The sequence below is a fragment of the Stylophora pistillata genome, chromosome 9 (assembly GCF_964205215.1).
Source record: "Stylophora pistillata chromosome 9, jaStyPist1.2, whole genome shotgun sequence".
NCBI classification, from domain to species: Eukaryota; Metazoa; Cnidaria; class Anthozoa; order Scleractinia; family Pocilloporidae; genus Stylophora; species Stylophora pistillata.
The window spans coordinates 7,910,201-7,924,632 of NC_142527.1; the positions used below are offsets into that span (position 1 = coordinate 7,910,201).

General features: G+C 36.8%; 1 pseudogene across 1 annotated transcript in view; it reads right to left on the reverse strand.

The window, feature by feature from the left end:
- Window positions 1-13,755, reverse strand: part of LOC148723047 (uncharacterized) — a 15,907-nt pseudogene extending 2,152 nt beyond the window's left edge. The window contains exons 1-4 of the transcript XR_015991366.1: window positions 13,626-13,755; window positions 8,026-8,427; window positions 7,754-7,912; window positions 1,012-1,179 (exon numbers count right to left, since the gene is read on the reverse strand). The product of XR_015991366.1 is annotated as an uncharacterized LOC148723047 (transcript). The remainder of the gene's footprint in view (window positions 1-1,011; window positions 1,180-7,753; window positions 7,913-8,025; window positions 8,428-13,625) is intronic.
- Between the last annotated feature and the right edge of the window lie 677 nt (window positions 13,756-14,432).

Sequence of the window (14,432 nt, forward strand, 5' to 3'; positions counted from 1 at the left end):
AGATTTCAGGAAAGAAAAAAGGTAACATACCGTTAATGATATGAATGATATGTGTACTTTAAAGCAAATCGATTCAAATACCAGTCAAATTTCCAATTGAGAAAAAGTGATAATGACTAGGCAGAAAGTGGGTTTTGAAAGGGAAAAAGTATATTATCTAGACGACAAACAATATTGTAATAATTTTAAAGGTACCACTACCATTATGTACATCGGAAAATATTTTGTTTGTGTCATTCAGTCCAAATCGGAGATGTTTTTGCCATCACTCAAAATGTTTCTCACGGAAAGTTAAGTTTTGCGGATAATTTATTTATAGAACCTTGTCTTTCCATGTTTAAAACCTGGATGAATAAGATATGATGAGTTTATTAAAAACTATCAACGGAGTACTAAATATTAACGTATTCTACTATATGCTACTTGCCGTGATGTCGTTTTCATGATAAAACAAATCATTATCGAAGTAGTCGTCGGGAAGAAAAGGAAGAAAATGCATGTTAATAGCAAGCGAAGATAAGATACAGCAGCCGTCGGATCTGAAGCCCCTTCCCTTTCGAAGTTATAACAGGAAAGGGCCAGGATCTCCAAAGGTAAAATTGGGAGTAGGGTGTTTGGCTTCTCCTTAGTATGGATAATTTTTGATATTTCTCACAACGTTTTTAGCCAAATATCTTAATTTTTTATTCACATGTTTACCATACTCGCTAAAATTGATTATAAAACTGGAGATATTATAGAAGCTCGATTGGCGATCTCAGACACATGAACACAGAGAATCAACAAACTTAAAAAACGTTAGGAAACTCTTCTACATTCTAGGTCTTTTAAATAAGCCAATAGCATCAAAATACTATTCAGTGAATATGTAATTATACTCATGCTGAAAAGTAAGATGTTTAAGGTTATACAATAATTAAAAATAACAGAAAAAGAGGCAAAAAAGCAAAAATAAGTAAAATAAAAAACAAACAAACAAAAACTAAGAGGCAAAGGATGCAAGTGACTTGCCTTGATTTTTATGACCCTGGCGTCGCCGAAAAAACAGTATTCCGAATACGACTGCAATTGCTAAGATAGAAACGGCCAGTAGCACTATGACGATCAAGACCAAATTTATTTTGCCAGATGAAAAATTTTGCAATGAAGATTTACGAACGGTATTCTCAAACGTAGTCCCTGAAGAAGAAAAAGAAAAATGCTTATTTGATTAGTTTCAATGAGGCGAAGGGTGATTGAACTGAAAAAGGTTCTAGTGGACACTAAAACGAAAAATAAGGAATGCCGAACTTAAATGTCGCTTTTCACGACCTGTGATCGTCAAGAGATTAGCAACAGTAAATTATCTCTTGTGATCAATCTTTGGAACATTATTTTCTTTAAACGTATGTGTTACGTTTCTACGCCGCCCTGCCCGAGATATTTTTGCCAAGATCTTAAGCTTTGTTATTCAATAGCGAAAATCGATCTCTTCTGTTTCCCTGGTCAACTCGTGGAAGAAGGTATTAGATTGAGCGTAAGGCAGACCTCATAATATCACTCTAAAGAGAAGTTGCTGATTTAGAACAATTTTTTTGGGGAAGTACGAAGTTGTCATTCATGATAACGTTGCTTTGGTGTTACGTAAGGAAAATAATGCAAGAAAGCGTACTGCTTTATGGTTGGATTTTTTCCCCATCAAAAATGATACATACGAAGTGAAGAAACAAAAGTAAAACTTATGGCAATCAAATAGAAAATCACATGTATTAAGTTATGGATAAATACTGCTGGTGGCATATAGGCGATTATTATACAGACATAGAAGAGACTAAGACAATTACATTGAACCTTACCTTGGGAGTTCGGTGGGCCGGTTTTGCAGTGTAAAAATATTTGCTTTTTTTTCCAACTACACCTAGACGAGTACAAATAACGCCATCGACGAGTACAAATAACACGCGGTATTTGTACTCGTCTATTATATAGTACCGGTTAAACAGGTTTTCTCGCATCGCGCAAGCAAAGAATTGGATTGAAGTTACGAAAAAATAATAAACAAATGGCGGACAATTTGAATCACATTTCCGACGACCAAGAGTCAGAATGGCTGGCAAACATAGATCCAAGTTCATTAGATGAATCGAACGAAGAAAAACAGCTTGACGACCAGAAAATTTCTTCATCTAATGAAGAAAATAGAAGCAGGAACACAACAACGTGCCAATTCCGTTCCACTTCGCATACTTCTGTCACGCACCCCCCGTAAATAAATATCCGCGAAATTCGCCCGCACTGAAATAACAGTTTGGCGTGTTGGATAATAAATAACTTATTATACGTTTTGTTGTGTAGTATCACGTATTTTTACTCGTTATTTGTATTTTGACTCGCCCTACGGGCTCGTCAAAATACGGCACAACTCGTAAAAATGCTCAGCGATACTACACAACTTGACGTCTAATAAGATAAAATTATTGGTATTAGATGAGGTTTTGACACCCTTTCTTTGAAATGAGTGGTGGGGTTCCAGAGTTTGTCTCTGCTATTTCTTTCTTAACGGTCTTCCGAATTGCTTAGAACACTGTCAAGTAATCATGTATGCAGACGACAGTGTGACCTACCTTAGTCGGGAAAACGCTGCCAAGAATTCAACACCCTCTAAATGCCGACCTTGCCCATTTAGCTCAATGGTGTAACAAATACTCAAATACTATCCAACATTGAACACTCAAAAATTGAAGTTTTCATTGTTTGGTAACAATCGCAAATTGCAAACCTGACAAGGTATCAAGCTGGAAATAGCTATAGATGACGAAGAACTTGAAAATACAGATCTAATCAAATTTCTCGGTGTAGTCATCCACAAGAACATGACATGGCACGAGCACATGGAATCATTAATTACCAAGATAAATCAACGATTCGGCTTACTGAAACGAGTCAAACATCTATTACCATCAAAAACACGAATCACAAAGTGCAATTCCTCAGTAGTCTACTTTTTTACTATGTCGATGACATCTGGGGAGAAAAGGTAACGCTACTACTATAGAAGATTTGCAAATAACACAAAATAAAGCTGCAAAAGTTATCCTCCATTTGGCGAACTATGCCTCATCCGCCGACGTACTAAAATCTCTAAATTGGTCACAATGCTCCAACGGCGCCTTGTATATAGATACAGTGCCGCCTTTAATTACATCCACGGCCTTGTGGACTATAGTTTTAATATTTTGAGAAATTCTGACCTCCCTAGATATAATACAAGAAGAAAGAACGATTTCCGCCTCCCTCGTGTAGAAACGAATTATGGAAAAGAGAGATTTTTATATGTAGATGCGCAAAAGAATAGAATCTCCTAGAAACTGTCTTTTAAAGAAATCGATTCCTTTCTCATTTATAAGCATAGAGTGAAAAATCATGTATGTAGCTAATTTAGTGTTGAGATTTTATGCTATCATGTTTACGTACCTTGTGTATTACCTAGTTTTTATGTTTCTAATTTTTTATCTATTTACGATGAATTTTATTTTAGTTATTTTATTTTAAAGGCCTATTTTCATCCGAGATCCTTTGCAGTCGCTTGTTTTTGTTTTGGAATCGCGCTATTGTTAAATGGCGAACTCTGATAGGCCGACTATTATAGTCACGTCGCCCGGTATTTTCCAAACAAGATTTGATGTGCGCGGAAAGTACGAGTTCCTTCTTTTAGTAATTATGGAAACAGACGAATCTATTGATTTGCAAGTACATGTGGGACTCAACACTTACGGGTCAAGAATCCATGCGAGGAGCGAAGAAGAGGAGATTGCGGAAGATGAAGAGGTACATATCTCAGGATCTCAAATAAAAATCAGTCAAATAATTATTCTCACCTCGAAAAAATCTCCCCAGAGTCTCTAGTTCCATCGTAGGAACAATGCAGTAACATTTGTGCAAAAGCACTTTCTGTAGTCTTTCCGAAACCCATGGTTGTTTTCCTTGCCCTCCATAAATCATACACAGACTCCCGAAGTCGAATAACCTTTGCCGAGCCGGGCAGACTCGGCCTTCCTCTTGACCGCTTCTTCGGCGGCATCAACTTTTCAAATGACATTTTTTACCGTCATGCATGTAAGAATTAAAAACTATTTACTGATATGGATACTACGATAGTTTGTTGTTTGCAAATGATTCAAGATGGATCTTTGAAAACCCTAATTAGTAAGATGGAAGAAGATATTAAAGCGATTCCGCAACTACGAGGAAAATGGCGTATTTTTCATACATGAAAAATGATCCGGGCGCGCAAGGCATCTCGGTTGGATATAGGCCTTTAACAGGACCTCACACAATACCACTCTCAGCCCCCTGTATAAAGATTATCATTATAATTATTATTAGTGGCTCACGGGTCGACCCTGACGCAAAGCAATGGAGAAAATCATTTGCAGAAATCCTTACTTTAAGAATCACCCACGTACCTCACGGTCATATAACTCGAATTTTTTCATATGCTACCAAAATAATAATTCATTTATATGCTACCAAAATAATAATGATTTGAAACCTAATTGTTTCAAATGGAGTTTACTAACCAAAATGATAATGAAACATGCATTTCTGTGATAAAGGGAAGGAATGAATTAAAGAGTTGATAGATGAACAAGTCAATCAAACAGTTAATAAATCGATCAATCGATCAATCGATCAATCACTCGTTCAATACAACTAATACAGAGGCATGTATACATTTATAATATAGACACAGACGACGTTAAGATTGTTATATTGTACCTTTTGTTGGTTGATTAAATGTAGATCCGTTTTGCTGGGCAGAAGTTGCTGCAACACTTCGTTGGGTGGATCGTTTTGTCGCCCTCGTTGTTGATTCTTTGAAACGAGTAGTAATCGGTGTTGGTGGCTCGAGTCGACCCTGACGCAAAGCAGTAGATGAGAAAATGAATTTAAGAAATCCTTTAAGTCAGAAACACCCCAAAATCTGTTAAATTCCTTGACTCATTTTACTGAAACGCGTAAAAAAGACCAACAAACGGAACCCTAATTCTTTGATTTTAACTTTCTTCATCTCGACTTTAACTGTACGAATTGGCTTTCCATATAATATCGTTTTTACCAAGGTGGTATATCAAACTTTACTCGTTTTTTGGGACTGTCTTTGCTTTACTGATGGCGGACCAGTCTCCAGTAACTATTTGTTTTTCAGTGAGTCAAAGACAGACAACTGGCAGATAACTGAGTTAAAAGGTAAAGGTATGTGCATTAAGAGCTACTGTATAATTTGGATTCGGATTCGAAAGGATTGCGAGAGTGATCTTAGAGTTTGGTCATGAAGCTGAAACGGATTTTATTTTATTTGCCCTCGAAGTACGATACAATGTAATAACCGTTTACGATTTCATCATTAAGTAGTCTTTTAACTCACTTCTACGTCATTCTTATATGATAAATTTTCCTAAAAAGTGAGTTATTTTGAATGTCGCTGCATATTTGCACCGCAGCACTTAAAGTATGGTCACATGCGTGGAACTGACTATACACGTCGCTGTGCGATTGAGTCTTCGCACTTTCTAAACTCTTTCTAACTAAGAAGAGAACAAATCTGTTTTCAAATCCATTCCTGTTTTCAAAGTTATTTCAACTAACTAATTTCATTATTCGAAAGACTTTTTACTTATGAAGAAGACCAAGGGGAACAAGGCACGAAATGGCTAAAAGACCGTTACTGCTTGTACCAAAAAAATTAGTCTACGGAAAACATGATACGTGTCACCTAGACCCGCTTGTTCAAAGGATAGATAGCGCCATTCAAAAGAAGCGCTAACCAAGCGTATTGCGCTGTTTACCGGATAGAGACTTAACAAGTGAGTTGAGGTTTGATTGGATAGTAGTCTTTCTGGTTTCCATCATGAAAACTGATAGGAGAATGGTGGCTGGCCTCACACATATTTTTACTTCGTCGTCCTTCAGCACATGTTTGAGTTTCTTCTGGTTAAGTCGCTCATAAACAAGGTAGCTTCATTACCATTTTTTCTCTTGTTGGATCGCGTGACAGTGGCTCATTCTGATGACGTCATCAACTGACTTGCACTGACATACAACAAGCTTCCGAAACAACGAGGCTTATTAAACGAGGCCATGGGAAAAAAAAAAAAAACAAACAAAAGGATTCAGCAGATCTGTTTATAAATTTTTTGCCACAAAATACAAATGGTGAGATTACGCATTTGGGGTTACTGTTCCTATTGCCATCTGCCCAGTTCTTGTGACATATTGCATAGATGTAACTTCCTAAAGTAGTCATCTAATGATTCTGCATGTGCTGCAATAAAGATTCAATTACGCGAGGCTAGTCTGCCTATCTAGAGTAAGGTATAGCATGTTTAAATTATCACAGAGCTCCTTTTTATTTAGAAACTAAAAAGAATAGCTCATTAGGTAAACAACCGTACAAGATAATGCCGGGCGTATCATATGCTCTCTGTATTTACAATCGCCCTAATATAAGCTTTATGTTTTTTTATTTAACAAACCTTTTTCAATGATACATTCAGTAGACCACTCACATACATGTTCTGACTGTTTCCACTCCCTTAGGGGAACCTAACAACCAAAACTAAGAGAATTGCACACAAATGTACAAAAAAAAGTGGAGGCTCTTCTCGGTATAATGTAACCTTAAAAATATGAATGCTATTATACTGTTGAAAGGCTCAAGGAAGTTGTGGCAAAGCTGGAAGGAGAAATTCGAATGGGCTATGTGGAACGAATTTTAATTCGTGATTAAAATTACAAGCTACCAAGAGGTAATCAAAATAGATCCTCCTGAGACGTCCAGGTAAACTGATCCAAATATGATTATTATGATATTGATAATCATCATCATGTTGTTTAGGAGTGATCTGCATTCACAAACAAGGAGCTGAAGCATTCGATTAGGTATTGTTGTAGTGTCGCGCGACATGGAGAATAAAGTCTCAAAATTAATGCCCTTCGGAACGTATTATTAGGAGACTATTTCTAATGCCTTTCGAAACGTATTGTCATCAAAAAGTTATCGAGATTTGTAGTCGTTTTCCAGAACCTCGCGATGTAAAATTGTCCAACAATGATCCTACCCTCAAATGTTTTGGATAAAGAATCTTCCTTTCTAGTGGTGGGATAAGGACTTCTTCTCATTTTTGTCATTGCGCGTGCTAAATAGCTCAGTAAAACGCTCGAAATATTTCATATAATCTGTCTAACTCTCCTAAAATCAAACTCTGCATTTCAAGTCATGAATATTAAAATTTCTATCGTTCTTTGATGTTTTCGCTGTAGTGCATGAGTACACGTTGATCAAAACAGTCATGTCTATAGACCAGAATGTCATCAGTGAACTAGAAAGAATCATATAGAGATAGTGATAATAATGATAATTATTATAATGATAATTATTATAATGATAATGATATTAATGATAATCACAATGATAACAATAATAATGATAACAGTGAGAACGATTCTGAAGTATTTAAGAATTGTGCGACCGAAACGAGTAGGGAAGGGGGATAGGGTATCATCACCTTCAAATCCCCCTCTTCTATAAATGAAATTTAATTCCGTCCTGCTCGTTTGATTATTTGTTTCTTTTGTTGTTGTTTTTGTTGTTACATTTCTCTTTTGGAGGAGGGGGAGGGAGGGGGGGTTGCAGCGTGACCTCTGACAAGAAGTGAGTTGTAGACTAGGGATATATTGAGAAGATCAAATTTTCAACGAGAGTAAATCCCACCTTTTGAAAGCATCTCATGCCGATCTTTAGTTTTTGCATTCGTCATTTTTGTCCTGAGTGAGGTGGCCATTGTCGTTGTTGTTAAAAGTTGGCGGGTTGACGCAGGTCCTGTCGTTCTCTCTATGAAAATATCTTCTCTCTGTAAAACTGTGGAACAATCTGGGAGGAAAATATGAATATCAGTGACTTGCTTCAAAATCAAAGTCCGACTACAACTTTTATCATTTGATATTTATTTCGATTACCATAAATTGACATAATCATTGACTTACTGACTTGCTTTTCACATATATACCCTGGATTGTCATGATAGTCATCTTTTTTTTGACACTCTATGTTGTTATACTTTCCATTGTGCCACATCTCTACGCAAAGTTCTTTATTATGATGGTTGGGTTCTCCATCAGACCATCGCCATGTTCCAGGTAACCTCTCGTTGACGCAGGCTATGCTCTTATTCAACCAGCACCACGTACGAGATCCGTTAACACTTTCCAATCCAATAAACCAACGTTGCTTTTTCTTTATCGCGGTCAAGTTCTTGATAAAGTGCCATTCTTTTGCGGTTTCCATAGAGATAAGTGAACCATTCTCGAGTTCGCCACATTTTCTCATGGAGTCCATCCAGTCACCTATGTTGTCGTGGAAAGTATACTCGGAGCAGATCAAAACTCCTGCTCCATGAGAAGTCGAGAAATCAAGAAGAGAGAATAAAAGTAAGGAAAAATTATCCCTTTATTTATTTTTAATCGTACCCGTCAATTTTCAGAATAAGACCTTTACGTAAAAAAATATAGGTCATTCACCCGCCGGGGGTTCGGTATTAGGAAAAAAACTGTGCTCGAGGTCTAGCTAAGTACCGCTCGAGACCGTGGGCTGAGGGTGGTGCTCAAGAGAAAGGGCACTGTTTTTTCTTAACACGGACCGACTTAGGCAGGTGAATAAAATTTTGATTTTTTTTCTAACACTTAACGAAATACTTGTCGAAAGAACCCGAATGATGTAGGGCTACAATTACGAGTTTAATTACGGGAAAATCCTCCTTAAACTTTGCGATGTTTTTTTTTTTAGCGAGTAAGGTAAAAGCATAAACAGAGGTCATTCAAACTAAAGAAAGAGGCTTCACCGAACCATTTTTGTTTACTTAACTGTTGAGGTAACTTTAAATTCTTTCAAGCATTCTTTGAACATTTTTAATAAGTATCTGTCACGATCTAACACCTGTCAATTAGAGAGGAAAAAAAGTGCATGTGCACATTTTAATGAAAAACAGTGCTGGCAAACACACATGAGCAAGTGACTATCCCCACAATCCCTCTCAAAAGAACACTCAGAGATCTTATGGATAGTATTATTCATTTCCAACGAAGATAAATTTTCGAAGACTTATGTCTGTTCAGTTTTAAATGTCACGGAAAGTCGAGTTGTAAGAGAATTGCAATGTACGTTTGTAGTCGGAGAGTCTACTTGTTTGGTGTTCTGTTCTTGTGATTCTTCATTCCGAAACCTTGCGTCAAATGAAACGCCTTTTATTTCAACACGAGGCTGATTTAAAGAGGCTTTCACTCATCGAACTCCTGGGGTTTCTACTGCGAAATTTACGATAGAAGTGTGCAAATTCAAGGGACTTGCAAAGAATAAGTGATTGAGTATTCATAAAAGTTCTTGAAGTTTGGCTCAGCGTTTTAAACGAATAATTTCGATTTAGTGAATGAAAGTCACATTGATTAACGTAATTAACTGCAAACACCACTCGCTTTAATTTTCTGAGTTACCTTTTGCAAAGGATTATCTCGTGTCAATATTATTAAGAAAAGGTTTCGCTGAAAAGCCAAACTGATTCGAGAGAAAGAGAGAAGAGAGAATTATGTTCTGTGTGGACTAAAGGTAGTGACCGAAGTCTTTGCATATAAATACTTCCTAGCCGGCAAAGCAACATGCATCTATAAACAATTGCAACAAAGCTAGAGATGTTCTACAAAGCGACTTAACACAAAACGACTATGGGCCGCTGAAAGCGGGCCGGATGGGAGAGTACTGCCCGCTCTCGCAACTAATTAGATTTCATTATTTGTACACGTACTATACCGCCCGCTCCCAAACTGGGAAAAAAGAAAACTGAGGGGTGGGATTCACCCTGTCTCTTTCTTTAAGTAAACTTTATTTAGACAGGGTATTTCATTCCGCTTGAATGCTGGTATCTTTAGTGGCACTGTATCAAAATAACAACTTCCTTCCCAGGGCCTTTTCCCTTAGTTTGGGGTGGGGCGGGAAAAGGCCCTGGCATCGGCCTTGGCATCGGCCGGTCACATTATCTCAAAACACCCAAATATCTTGGGTGCACCAAATTATCATATGTTAAACGAAACATTCAAGGTGTTGGGCCCTTCGGGAGAACCAGAGCTTTTGTCACCTCTTCACCGAGTCGGATTTCCTTTGAACAACGTTTAAATTTGAAACCTCTTCAAAGGAAGTGTTTTGAATATATGCTCTGAGGGCATAATGTTATTGGAGTCTTACCAAATCCCATACGACGCCCTTTTGAGAGAAAAAATATGAAGGCGATAACGCGACACGACTGCAAAAGTCACATAGGGAGTCCGTGTTGGTCTGTCTTAACCCTTTATTCTTATATATATAAACAGTTACATCGATGTCTGCCGTTGGCAACTCTTTGGTGAAATACCTTACAATGGGGAAAGTATTCGGCCGACATAGTAAATAACTATGAAATATAGCCGAATCAAGGAACGAGATTTCTTATCTTATACACTCGCAAACAAAAGAGATGGAAAATATTGCAGTGCATTTCCCCCCCTGGGTGGGACGGGTGGGTTAATGTTGTAAAGCGCTTAGGAGCATCTTCCTATAAACCATGCGCTTTATAAATAATAAATTTTAATTGTAATTGTAATTGAAGCGGTGAAGGTTAAAGTTGAACGCATCGGCATACTCTCCATTGATTGAGCTGTCCTCATAAACTGTTCCATCTTGTTTGCGAATGTAACGGAACCCTAACATAAGAACTTTGATCTCGTATTATCCTCAGAAGTTTTTTTGCCACAGGTTCTATATACCTCTGCACATAGATCTCTTGATGAACCAGCTTTGCTAAATGTTTTAAACATATGAAAACTCACGTGAGAATCACTGTAGTTTCTGCAAACTTGCTTTCTAGGAGAAATCTTTGTCGGAGTAGGCATACTTTCCACCCTTTTGATATCGGAATCATGCCTACATCATTTTCAAATGGCAACGTTTCCATAAATTATTGAATTCAAACAAACAATCAAAATGCCAATGTGATTGACCAATGCCAGGGCCTCCACCCCCAGCTAAGGGAAAAAGCCCTGGGAACGAGATTGTCAAAATAAAGCATGATTACAACATATCAAATCTAAAATTACGTTGAAAATATCATTTCGTTCAGGTAACTGGACAAGAATACTAAAAATTAGAACAACCTTGTTTTGTACGGCGACAGAACGTCTGTACGTCTTCAGTTCGGGCCCTAGCAGGTGGTGCACGGCCTACGACCGCAGTGCCTAATTTTCACATTTCCGAAATGGCAGTCTTACCATATGGTTCCAGGCATTAAACGAGGAAAGTTGGGACTGATTTGGCCGGGGAACTGATTTAAAATCGTCTTGATATCCTTCACAGGTGAAAAAACTTGATACCTGGCTCCTGATTGGACGTATCGTTTTCGTCGCATGTGAAAGAAACGATATGAGCCATTTGATTGGCTCTCGGCTTGTTCGACCAGCTTGCAAGTTTTTTGCGCCTTTTCAGTGTTTAGATCATAGTATGTACATAATGAAAGACTTTGTCTAATCATGCGTATATGAGTCAGGTTATATTCGGCAAGAAAATTGGGTACAAATTTCAATTAAATGAAATCCACATGGACTTTCATTTGCAAATACGCTGGGTAACTCGATTATTGTTGTTTAGCATCAGAAGATGCTTACATTTCATGATCATGGCTGATTTGTAGAGTCATTATCAATTAAAGACTCATATCCTTTTCAAACCTTTTCTCCAACACATCTGTCGAGTCTGTGCTCTTTTTCGTGCGAAATGTAGACAATCATAATGTACTTTCAAAGGAAAGCAGTGTATCAACCGAAGCGGAATCCCCGCAAGAAATGTATGTTTATGGTATAAATGTTTGATGGCTTTCAGCCTATGTTTTACAACGATGAATTAAAAGTATGATTAAAAACTGGAGAAGAAATGTGTTTAACATTGGTGACTTGGTCTTCAGCAACATTAGTAAAAGCAATACCAAACAGCAATAAAGTGCAAACAGCGATCCTCATAATATCCCGCAGATTGAAAATTGCTGCAGATACGGTCGAAGATGTCTAGTGAAGTTGAATCAAATCGAAATTTTACAAGGAGTTGAGGAACAAAGCTGACGGAAGTTTTTTGGGTTTGTTTGTTTATTTTTTTGTTTGTTTGTTTTTTTTTTTGATAAGCAAAAATTGCTGGATTTATTTGCAGGTACTATACACTTCATCTTTTAAAATAAGATCAACGGCACTTAAACTACTACACAAAACAAACGAAAAACCGGTTTTAGTTGGCTGTTTCACCATGTAAAACTAACACATTTTTATTTGAAGGGGCCAGGACTGTTTTTTTTTTTTTTTTGTTTTTTTTGTTGGTGTTGGTTGGTTTGTTTCTGCTTATATTTTTATTTTGCCGGAAAATTTCAGGGTAGTGCAAAGGAAATAAACAGGTATAACTTATGGTAATGAAACTTATGCCATAGGTAAAGTTATTCTTCAAATGTCGGATAGGAGGAGTACCTTACTGACGATAAACACTAAAATTTTGCCCCCATGGTGTCTAGCATTTTGAGTTTTCTATCTCAACACTTAAAAACAATGTCAACCTTAGAGAGAAAAGACAGTCAAAATAAAGAAATGCTTGGCAGTTTTATGCATCAATTTATCATTTTGGTAGAGCTGAAATTTTGTTGTTGTTTGGGTGGAGCATTTTCTACAAGCTTTTGTTGCAAACCCATATGAAAGAATTGTTTTTTACAGGAAAGATGGATAGACTATGATACTCAAAGAGTTTCCCATAATAGCCACCCTTCTTTTTTTTTTTTTTTTTTTCGTTTCTTATCCGCTTAAATCAAAGTAATCTTGAAAACACTTGGGCTGTAATAACCAAGAATGAAACCATATACTGATGAAATGTTAATGTCATAGCACAGGCGCTACTCGCTCGTTTATTGGTTCTCTCAGCCAGCTATTCAATTCGCTTTAATTTATATCACTTTATCAAGCAATTTATCTAATCACAGGTGTATAATTCAGGTTTTATACGCGCTACAAACTTCAATTAAAAGAAATCCACTGTTACTTTCATTTGAAGAGAGGCTGGTAACTCGGCTATGGTTCTTTAGTATCATGGGACATTTACATTTTATCATCATAAATATGGAAAATGCCAAATCAATTTTTTTAAGAACTCGATCATATGATTTACCATAAAGTCTCACACTTTTAAATACTTTGAACATTATCGCCTAATTTACTGTATGTTGGTTCTATAAGAGGCGAGAAAGTTAAACGTTTTCCTCTAGGTTTTTACTAGCTGATTTGTAGAGCCATCATCAATCGTTGATTCACACCTTTTTCAAAAATTTTTGCCAATCGATCCATTGACCCTGCTCGCTTTTTCTTGCCAAATGTATACAAACCAAATGTACTTTCAAAGGAAAGCATCGAAACAGTCGGAGCATAATTCCCCCAAGAAAAAATCATGCACACTGTACATATTTTATCATGCCTTCAGCTTCTATTTTACAACGCTGGATTCAAAGTATGATTAAATACTTAGAGAGAAATGTGCTTACCATTGGTGGCTTGGTCTCCAGTGGTAATAGTAACATCAAAAGCAATCAGCAATAAAGTGCAAACAAGGGTCCTCATAATATCCCGTAGATTGAAAATTAAAGCAGATAGGGTCCAAAATGCTTAGTGAGGTTGAAATCGAAATTTTATGAAGTGTTTTAGGAACAGAGCTGACGAAAGTTTTTTCGGTTTGTTTGTTTGCTTGTTTTTATTCCGATGTAATAATACTTACTGGATTTATTTTTAGGAACTATGCGATTCATAGTTTTAAAACGACACTTACAACACAAAAATAAATGAAAAACCATCTTACATAACTGGTTGCTTTACCCTGTCAAACTAAGATAATTTTTTTTTTGAAGGCGCCAGGACTGTTACTATTATTATTATTACTACTATAATTTTTTTCTGTGCACATTTTAGCATGATGCGTAAGAATCAAATAGGTATAAGTTATGGTAATGAACTTTATGCCATAGAAAAATTTCTTCTTTAAAGTTCAGATAGGAGGAGTACCACACTGACCATAAACACTAAAATTTTATCAACGCAGTGCAGTGTCTAGTATTTGTGCTCTCTGTCTTAATACTTAAAAACAGTCTCCAATAGAGAGGGATAAGACGCTTTAAATGAAGAAATAATTGGCACGTTTATGCTTCAATGTACTATTTTGGCGTGGCTGAAATTTTGTTTTTCTTTGGGTAAAGTAATTTGCGCAAGATTTAGTCTGCATACCCATCTAGACGATGGATAGGCTATAACACTCAAAGAACTTCCCTAACGAACTTATTTCTTTTTTTAAGTCCTGT